This window comes from Amblyomma maculatum, chromosome 1 (assembly GCF_055883805.1).
Source record: "Amblyomma maculatum isolate TAMU_Amacu chromosome 1, ASM5588380v1, whole genome shotgun sequence".
Classification (NCBI taxonomy): Eukaryota; Metazoa; Arthropoda; class Arachnida; order Ixodida; family Ixodidae; genus Amblyomma; species Amblyomma maculatum.
This window is the reverse complement of record NC_139344.1, coordinates 32,149,489-32,160,074: the sequence shown is the minus strand read 5'-3', so window position 1 is coordinate 32,160,074 and position 10,586 is coordinate 32,149,489. Positions and strand designations below refer to the sequence as shown.

General features: G+C 48.2%; 1 pseudogene; it reads right to left on the bottom strand.

Moving 5' to 3' along the window:
- Nucleotides 1–2,402: 2,402 nt before the first annotated feature.
- LOC146202086 (protein argonaute-2-like) overlaps nt 2,403–10,586 on the bottom strand; it is a 12,672-nt pseudogene continuing 4,488 nt past the window's right edge.

Genomic DNA, 10,586 nt, shown 5'->3' with positions numbered 1-10,586 from the left:
GAACTGGTTGGTCAGCATCTTCAGAGAGGGGCTGGGCATAGGGGGTTTTAAGGACATTGCAGAGCACGAAAAGACGCTCTGAGCCCTGGGTAAACGGCTCATCCAGACGCTTCTCGCTATGAACTCTTAACGCTTGCCATTTTGCTGATGTAGCCTTCTTTTTCATGTAAATAATCATGTAAACAAGTTTTCTCAAAGTGCCATTAAACCTGCTTGTATATATTTTACCAACTTCGAAGATTCAATCCTTCATCAACCCCGAGTCTCTGCACGCTACCAAGTGAAGGCCGGGTCGACGTAGTCCCAGCGTCACGACAATCTATACACTGCGCTTTAGCAGACGCAGCAGGGAGTACGCGCTCCCAACTAGTTCCAACTAAGTTTATGTGCTTATAGTCCGTCCCAAGAGATAGCTGTTAAACCCATATAGTGCAGCTTGGTCGCCTTTCGGTTGTCAATTCCATATTTGCGAGTTATGCAGGTGCCAACGGGACGAAGTCCATGATTGCGTGCTCCAGAAAAGCTCTTTACAAAAAGCTGCAGATAACCAACCATGCACAAGACATTGCTGGCGTCCACGCGTGCACGGCGTGTCTAGAATTTAAGAGTTAAAACATAACTACCTCCAACGCCTTTCACATGCAGATTTCCGAGTCTGTGACAAACGTCCCTTTTTCACTGCAGCCACAGAAAAACAGCGGTGCAAAAGCTGCCTTGAACAGCATTCCGCTCTCAAAAGAGATTTTTTTTTCTTTTTGTGTGCGGCCTGCTGCTTTTTAAATACACCGACGCAGAGATGTTAAACAGGACAACGCACTCTATTTCAAACGAAGAAACAACAACATGCACAGTACCCTTGACCGTCACTGCACAAAACAAAAAAGAAAAAAAAAGGTGCGACTAGTCTTCCCTGCAGCCGAAGACATGGAAAAAGAAGCAGGTGCAACCAAGACAATTAGTGAAGCGAAAACTGAAGCTCACGAGTCAGCCCGCTGATCGCATGGCGATAGCACGGCTTTCCGTGCCAGGAACGCTGGCAACTGAAGCTCTTACAAAGCTATGGCGAGCACAAAACCAAGGCACGGATAGACTAATACAAAGACTAATACAAACGGGGCATTTGAGCCACTTCGACGAATAACCGGTTGTATTTACATGTGGCTTCGTTTCGCCTACAATAGTTTCATGGCCTGAGGCTTGAGTTTCACGAGCTTTCATTTCAGTCTAACCTACATAATTATTAAGTCGTATACATATTATTCCGTCCACCCACCATGGCTTTTGTCACGGCATCTTAACTCCTGGTATAAGGGTGCTCGCCTTAGTTCCCGCGGCAGCTTAGCTTCCCAAAATATAATGAATGGCCTACGTGTTGTGTTACGTTTCGAGACTATGCATGACATGGAAGAATCGTTAGGCGCTGTCAATTCAAGCGTTTGAGATGAAAGGGATGACACTTTCGACCTGCCCGGTTAAGCGAGGATTTATGTATGTTTTTCACATATAGTGCTATCCTATACGACTGTGTGTTAAGAGGTATGTGTGGGATAGTAAGAGGCAGGGATAAAAGATTGGGCGTGTATTAAAGTGCATGTACGCTAATGAGGAATAGCAGAGTGAGGCGGTAAGCGGGAGTCTAACGCATTCACACTCAACGTTTACAGATCCATCGCGCTATACTCCGAAAGGTGAGCTTAAGTGCCCTCCAAGTAGTTTGACTCGTCGCTCGGTTTCCAATTGGGCTAGTCGGTAGCTTTCATCATCATTTATTGTTGGACTTTTGAAAAAAACAACAACAAACGCCGCACACAGCAGTGTTGCGTACCAACGTTCTGTGTCGTTCCCTGCTCACTGGCCGGAATGACGATGAAGTGATTATTGTCTTGATAACATAGCACGGGCGATTCTAAATGGAAGCCGTACGAAGTACAATGCTGCACCAAATATATAGCCTTATTTTCAGAAATTTCAAAACCACCGTGGAAATATCGTGCATACCGACGGTTGGATTATATTTCATGGCAAAAGATAGAATCGCCATTGGGCGCAACTAGCCAGCACCGTTCCTTCTGAGCCTTTGTTCAACCATCCTCGTGACGAAGCGTTGGCCTAATCACGCACTGTAACGATTGGTCCTACAGCTGATCTGCAAAGAAACCCATTGCTTCGACGACAGACAGCCGAGTACCTTGACCCAGGATGAAATCCTGGCTGCGCTAGACGTTAGACAGAACCCCCTTCTCACCTTTTCCCTAAATAGTTGAAAATTAATCCAGGGGCCTGCACAACGATGCCTGATGTCCCATGCGTTAAAAAGACAATCATGCCGCACAAAACCTTACAAGGTGGCATCAGCAATATTAGGTGAACAGTGAATTTTGCTCACCTGGCAGCGGTATTCCTTAGACAAAGTACATTGCGGTCTGGAGGTAGTCAAGCACTTTGACGGCTTTCACGTATTGGCTGGTGGACACCGAGTGCCCGCTGCTACCGGACGAGTCGCTGCTCGAGCTGGACACGTCCACCTTGCTCATCACGTGGTTCTTGGCGCGGTACGCGGCTAGATGAGCGTAGTATACCGGCGCCGGGATGCTCACGCTTCGTGCGCAGCGGGCGTAGGTGTGACAAAGTAAATAGGTCAACTTCTGCACTTCGTCCGCACTGAAGTTGGAATCGTCCCAGAGGGTGTGGTAGTGCGACGGCTTGCTGGTGCTCTGCGCCCCCACAAAATGCCGCGGTCAGGCGATAGGAAAAGCACGATCAATCCGGATCATATGATGTCTTATGTCAGGTCTTATGATGTCATATGATGTCTTATGTTATGTCAGGATGTCTTATGTCAGTCACAACACCCACAATTCATGCAGTAGAGCAAAGGCCTAAGGTAGCTGCGTCTGAAGTTAATTTCAGACCATTGAGATCCTTTATAAACACATCGCATGCAGCGGGGCAGCTTTAATGGCTCTTGCGGCACGAAGTACCGAAAAAAAGCGCAACATGTTACGACCTATGACGTCAGCGAGATACAGTGGTGCTGCTGCCACGAGGCTGGCCCTACTGGTGTTAAAAAGGCTATGCTCCCATTGGAATACATGAAACCATATATTTTTAATGCAGTTTTCTCACTTGCTATCGCGCTAGTGATGTCACTCGTGGTAGAGTAACCATGAACATTCAAGAACCGATTGTGAAAGTATTTATAAAAGCATAGCGTTTTTAGAAGACCCGGAAATGTATAGGGGCATGAGTCGGGAGTGCACCCCTTTAAAACGCATGTAATGAAAAGAAAACAATGTTCCCCTTTCCGAGAGCACCAACAAAGGCGGGGGCAATATAAAGTTAACGTAGGTTCTATGGAAAAATGCGACACAGTATAGCGAAAATGGATAGAGAATGGACAATTAATGCAGAGGAAGAAAAGGTGTCTGGCCCCCTACATCCATGGTTTTACCCACAACTTGATGAAGATTGGTAAAAAAAACATGGCATTCAAATTATTCCTATTTCTTCCAACAAATCTAGATGTATGTGTGCGCGAGTGAAGGAGAGCGAGAATTTAAGATGTAAAACAGCGCACCAAAACAGATATTCAGAATGTATCCAAGGGATAGTATGTCAGGTTCCCCTGTTCTGTGACAAGAAATACATAGACCAGACTAGCAGCTAGATGTATCAACGACAGGATAAGAGAACAAGCCACTGCAATATTGGACAAGTCTGGTACTAACCTAGCGTTGCACTGCAAAGAATGTACTGTACGTAAAAAGTGCCCAGCAGACCTCAATAACGTAGCGCTTTTTAGAAAGAATAAGGATAAGTTGACGAGGAAGGTATTGGAAGCCTTGACGATATCTGTGGCTCGTGAGGAGTGTGTTAGTACGCCTTCCATTCTCTTATTGAAAAAATAAAGGATGTTTAGATCACTGGGAGGACAGGGAAAGATGAAGTGAGAAGAAGTGAACAAAGAATGCGAGCGGGTGTAAATAATAAGTTGTAAGTGCAGCAGCGTCCTTGTGTGTGTGTGTGTGCGTGCGTGTGCGTGTGTGTGTGTGTGTGTTTGTGTGTGTGTGTGTGTGTTTTCTACTCAGCTGAATGTTTCACTATGTAGGAAAACCAACTAGCTTACCGTTCTACTGTATTATTCATCCGATAATTTTAGTGAACCCTAACCAATCCTGGTAAGATTCATAAACTAAGTGATTCTCTCAGTCGCGCAAGCCAAGCAAGCTACCTTCTCTCTTGAATATTCTGCCGCTAAAATATTACTGACGTGTACGTTGACGGCCGTATTCATAAAACATGGGCAAATCAACCGCGCGCAGTTGTAGTAGACAACCCAATCCTGTCTGGAAAGAAAGGTCGCATTCACGGAGGCCGTAGCCATCGGCCCTCGAATCGAGCAGCATTTTCTGCCCCGCGGTCTGCGGCCGCCGTACACTTGTTTCCTTGCCATAACTTTGCAGGTCCTTTTATTGCAGTTCTGACTTTGCTACGTAATTTGAACTGAAGTATTATTGAGAAAATTTAATGCACGCGGAAGCGTGTCAGGTACGAGAAACATGATCAATTCAGGGAAACACCCGGAGTAAATGGAGACATTTCGGGGTACATCTGGCTTCACAAACGTTTATACCAACGTTTTAAAAACAGGCTTCGGTATGACGTAGCACACTGTGTGAAACATTTCTGCAAATCACTCGCCAACCTTAAACAATCGGCTACCTCTACCGGTGCTTTGGGAAACGAGAAAGATGCGGGGAGTTCTGCTTAGACGTATTTCTCTACATGGGTCGCGCTCTCGACTCGTGCCCGTATACGGTGCGCTGTATTTGGAAATAGTGGCGTTGAATAAATGATCACAATCTCTCCAAGGATGTTTGTGGTTCTACGGCAAAGAACATCGCACGCGCCCTGTGAAAACAAAATCCTCCTCTGAAATCATTCGGTTTCGTGAATTCCTATGAGCGGTATTTTCATGACCACCCCAGTGTGTCGCAGCGTCTGCGAACGCCCCTTCGTTTTTAAACAGGGTATTTTAAATTGGCGTTCAAAGAAAAAAAAAAGCACCCTGAGCTCCGTTTTTAGGCAGCCCGTGGCCAAGGCATAATTTCACGTGATGCAGCGTAGTGGCACGAGGCTTGTAGAGAGGAGAGGACAAGCACATCGCTGAATTGACAAAATAAGTTTGTCGGCCTCATGCCGTTATGCTGCATTACCTGACAATGCCACGAACCCACAGATTCTAAGCTATCCCGATTCGTTTTTCTACGTTAGAGCGTTCAAGCGACCCGGTTTTCCTCTCTGTACACAGCTACAAATAATTATAGCGTTCCATTATCGCCACACCGCCTACCTTAGTGACGTAGTGACCATCGCTAATTCGCAATAAAATTACTTTCAGCGTTCCGATCAGCTTCTACACAGATACAAGCAAATACAGACTAGTGGCATTTTGAATGCCACGATACTCCCCACCTGAATGCCCAAATGGCTGCAGAGTTAGAAGTCAAAGTCAAGCGGGTGCGTCACCACGGAGTCGACGACGGTGCCGGGTTGCACGTTGCGGCACTTGCCCACCCCGTCCCGGTTGCTGGCGGGCATGAAACGTGTGTGGTGGTGCTTTTGGACCACGATGAACGTCAGCACCGGTTCGTACGTCTCGTTAGGGGACAGCTCCTGGCACGCCAGTCGGATGGCGCTGACCTGGCGCAAGCAAGAATCAGGGAAGAGTTGTGGCATCCAAGTTAAAAACCATAAGCTACCGCACTAGATATGTTCGATGAACAACCGAGCAAATAAGATGGCGGCTTAACCACCAGTGCGCCCAGGCCACAGAAATATCGGGGCAATATTCGGTGGAATGATTTCGCTTTTCAGACTAACCTCGCGGTTGCGGACCTCCATGAACTGCCCCTCGCTCACACATCCCGGTAGAAGATGGTGCGTTCTGGCTTGTGTCTTGTCGCTCTGTAGAATTCCTTCAAGAGGTATTTTATGATTTCCAGTTGAAGTTTCGTGCTGGAATACTCCATTTGCATGCGAATGGAGGCGTGAAACTTGGACGGAATGGAGTCGAGGCTGCCGACGTAGGCCGCAATCGAGGGCCTCAGCTTATCTCCGCGGCGCCGGGTGAGTCACGTCCGCTTCGATGATGATCACCGGCTTTTTGAAGATGGCAGGTTTTTCCATGGCAATTAGGCTGTTGTTGATGCCGCCAAGCTTGGTGTTGATCTTCTGGGACAGGTTGGCGATGAGCGCCGTGTTGCACTTCCTGATCACGTTGTTGTCCAGCACGCACTGGGTGCGCAGACCAATCTCGGTCTCGGTCACCTGTTTGATTTCGGCGTAGTTTGAGTTCTTGGTGAGCACGATTATGACCATCTCCAGGTTGGCAGTCTTGCTCTGTTCCTGGAGCAGAATGTTCCTGGGATGTTCCTGGAGCAACTGGATCAGCTGGCCAAGTTTGGCCTGAGCAGGCCGGCGCGGAAAGTGGGACGGCAGGGTGCGCTCGATTTCCTGGAGACAGCGCGGGAACAGATCGCAGTAATCAAGCAGTACTTTTCGGACTGTTGCATTGTTTGATTCCATGTTTGCGGGACTAAGTGCACAAGGACGAAGCATAACAATATGGGCACCAGGACGAAGCGTTTCGTCCTTGTTGGTCTGCGTGCGCCGAGTCCCACAAGCGCAGCAGTCCCTCAGAATCCAGTTCCTTCACTACATTACTGCTGCCGATTGCTCATAACGCTTTCTAAAGATATCAGGAAACCGAGTTGATGCAAATTCAAGAGAATGCGCTGACAATGTTCTACTCAGCGTAATAGCGTTCATGATTCCGCTGGCAATTCGATGCGAGGCATGCATATTTAGCCAAGGGGCTTATCGGCTAGCACGGAACTCATCTAAAAGCCCTTGAGAGCTCAATCGACCATATAACAGCTGCTGAGGAGCTCAGTAGCACAGGCGAGCAAACCGTATCGACAGGTCGGCTCCTCTGTTTTAATTTTTACTGTTGGATACCGTCCATTTTGAATGAAACTCGACCGAGACGTCGCTCTCTTAGGGAAAGCAACAGCTATAGACAGCCCGATGATGTTTGCCATGTCAATCTCAGCGAAGTCATCCCAGTCCAATGAGATATGCAAGCAGACTTCAGGAGCATCCACTTTATTTTTCGACACTGCCTGCCAGATTTCGCACTTTTTCGAAGCCATATGCGAGGCCTTGCGCCAGCTAGCACGTAAGCAAATAATGCTATCTCGTGTTTGTAGCAGTCTTAAGCGCGCATAACAACACTCGCAGCGCCGCTTGGGCAGTACACGTTTCTGGGGTAGTGCCTATGTCACCCTTTCCCGTCGCACTCTACTGAAACCTTATTACCACAACTGCTGCATTCCCCAAAGCGCCTATGCCCAGGCACATGCTATGTGCCTTGCGCCTCAGATATTTACACCTTTCGGCAGCTATCTAGCTCGGCAGTTTTAGATTACGACATATTACGCCAATAGGAACCTTCATCCTATGCCGGTAGAAGCAGCACGAACCATTAGTCTAATATTGGAGTTTGTTGACATCCTATGTAGGGCCGTACACACTTCCAGCACACTCCCAATATTGTTTCCGATGGTTATGCTACCTGGAGGTTGGGGGGGAGGGTGATCCAGGTGCGCGCAGCAGCAACCGTCGTCGCTCACCTGGATCTTGAAGTCGTCCTTGTGTGAATATATGTTGCCAATGCCATTGCAGGCCCGCATGTGCGTGGCCATTGGCGACTGCGAGCGGGAGGGCGAGCCTTCCGTGGGAGCCACGGAGGGTGCCCCGTTGCCCAGGTTGACGCCTACGCCGCGGGGTATGGCAGTGGCAATGGTGGTGTAGTTGGCGACTGCGGTTGTGATGGAGGAACACAGTTGGGGAAGGGCCGCTGTGAGCACGAGCTGCTGCACGTCATGCGCGAATGAACTTTGCGAGGCGCCGTTGGAAGGGAGCGCCCAGGGGGAGATCTGTGTGCATACGATCGGTCCGCCTGGAAAAAGGGGAAAGCATCACTGACGTTCACAAGACGTACTAATGTGTAAGCTCTGTAGAAAGCTTTGCGACACATGACTGGACCAAAACCCTCACTTCACAAACGAGTGTTTCAGCATTCCGCCAGCTTGATTGAATCAAGCTAGGTACCCGCGATGTGGAAACCACTGGTGAACCTAACCATTTGATGATTAATACCCGCCGTAGAAAGACCAATGCACGTCATCATCAGAAAGACGAACGCTCAGTAGTAGTACACAGGTAAAGATACTTGTTACTCATTAAACGCCTCGCGGCAGGGCGTGATGAAACAGCGGTCGGGGCGCGAATTGCAACGAACAAGGGGCATGGCAATACTCGTCGTTTACGCAAAACAGAGACGATTGGTGCTTTTCAGCACGCTCCAGTCCGGTGCTCTCCCATGGCAGGTCAGTTGCAAAGCCTAACATTAACCCAAGCAGGCTCACGCAAGTGGTAACATTTTTTAGGACCACTGATCAAAACTCGTGGAAGCTAGGGCAGCAGGGTTGGAAAAAGTACGACGAAATAATCTTTAGCCGAGATCAAGAGGCATCACGCTGAACACGGGGTGAAGTGCAGGATCCCCATATTTTTGCCGCGCCTTCCAAACGGAGGGGAGCTGCGGCGGCCGTGTACACTCCTGTCGTCATCCTCGACTACACGGTTACGGGATGGGCTGATGGCAAGGGATTCGCAGAAAAAATTGCGGACCGTCAAAAGTGCTCACCTTTCTCGCAGCCTCGCTATCGGTCTCCACTGGGGACAGGGAATGTTTGTGGGGGTCCAGATTTGCGACGACGAGGGGGACCCGTCTAGGCAGTTGGATGAGAGGACAAAGTGCATCAGCAGCGAAGTCACGCAACCGTCCGGCAGATGAACGAGCTCCTTCTGAAGCGAGCTAGGCGGAACGTGCCTCGCGCCTAGCCTCTGCCCCGTATGGGCAAGGCACCCGGGCTGGGCCAATGGGAGCGCTAGCCAGTGTTGAACCTCCGCTGTGACGCCAGATACGGAAGATGGGGTAGCGCGCGCGCGATAACGCTCACCTACTCGTGGCATGTGCTACCTCGTTCTCATCGCCTCCGAAGTATAATTGGGCAAAGTTATTTGTCGTAGTCGACACGGTCAAGTGTGGCGCCGCCTCTTCATTCATGGCGTCACGTTGTAGGTGGTCGAGAGAAAAGATGAATAGAAACTCCGTGGTGATGGTTATTGGCGCAAGGGCATCTGGGACCAAAGAGTGCCAGATACTGACACTGAATTGTTACTATGTGAAGTGGCAAAAAGTCATGAGATGCTGTTAATGTAGAAAAATGAATTAGTCTACTGTAAATTGGTAAAAATACAATCGGAAAACTTATGACATAAATTGTGATCTCCCGGTAAAAAAATGGGGTAATATATTTAATTGAAGGAAGTTGCAGGGCTTCAATTCCGCAATAAGGCGTAGGGATTCTCACCGTGCATGGCATATAGAAAATAGATGAAAGTGGACGCTTACACATCTTTTTTATGAGCCTTTATCTTTTCTCTATAAAGAACACGGTGCTTTCAAACCTGCAATGAATTTTTAGTGAACGTAAGGCGCGTTTCAATTCACAGTAAACACTTGAACCGTGTCTTAGGGAAAGTAGTGGAGTGACAGAAAAATGCCGCAGTCCCAGGGACGCCTAAAAAACCAGGCTTAAAAATTACTGATCAAGCAACACACATGTAATAAAAGTATATGAGTAAGAGCGAACGAAACGAGCTCAATACCAAAACTAAACTCTGCCTACAAAGGTTTTGTTCGATGAAGTAGAAACAAAAGCAGCAAATTCGCTAGAAGCCGAATCAAACACGCGAGAGTAGAATTTATATTAAGATCGCGAGTAGGAACAAGTAAGAGAGGATGAAAGGGAAGCGATTTCCCGATAGGTACCATTCCATATATCCTTGAAGAAACTGTTCCAATACACCAGAATAGCGATGTGGCAAATCGACAATAAATCTGCGATTGCGATGAGAAACTACACGTCGACGAACAAACGCAAGTCGCCACCATAGCGTGAACCGAAGTAACGGAGCCCCCCGTGATACCGCGACACGATTAAACGTACGCGCGACGTGTATCTCTGTTGCTGATGTTGAAGTCCGCCTAGGTAACAGAAACCACCAAAAGTATATCCGTAGCTAGTTTAACAAACGCCTTTAAGTCACTACTCGTTACTAAACCTACTCGTCTCCTCGTTAAAGGAATGATTTTAAATCAAGAGAGAATCGAAAGAAAAAGCGTAAACCGCGAGAAGCTGTTCCTAGGGTGGAACATTAATACTGCCACGTCAGAAGATTCTGAGGCCCGACTACTGTGTCGAAGAACCCGGGTTCGATCCCGACCGCGGCTGCTGCATTTCGATGGAGGCGAAACTAAGAGGCGTCCTTGTGCTGTGCGATGTCAGCGCATTTTAAAGATCTCTAGGTGATCGAAATTAATCTGTAGCCCTCCACAGCGGCTCCTCTTTATCTTTCCCCTTTCACTCCCACCTTCCTCTCTTCCCTTACGG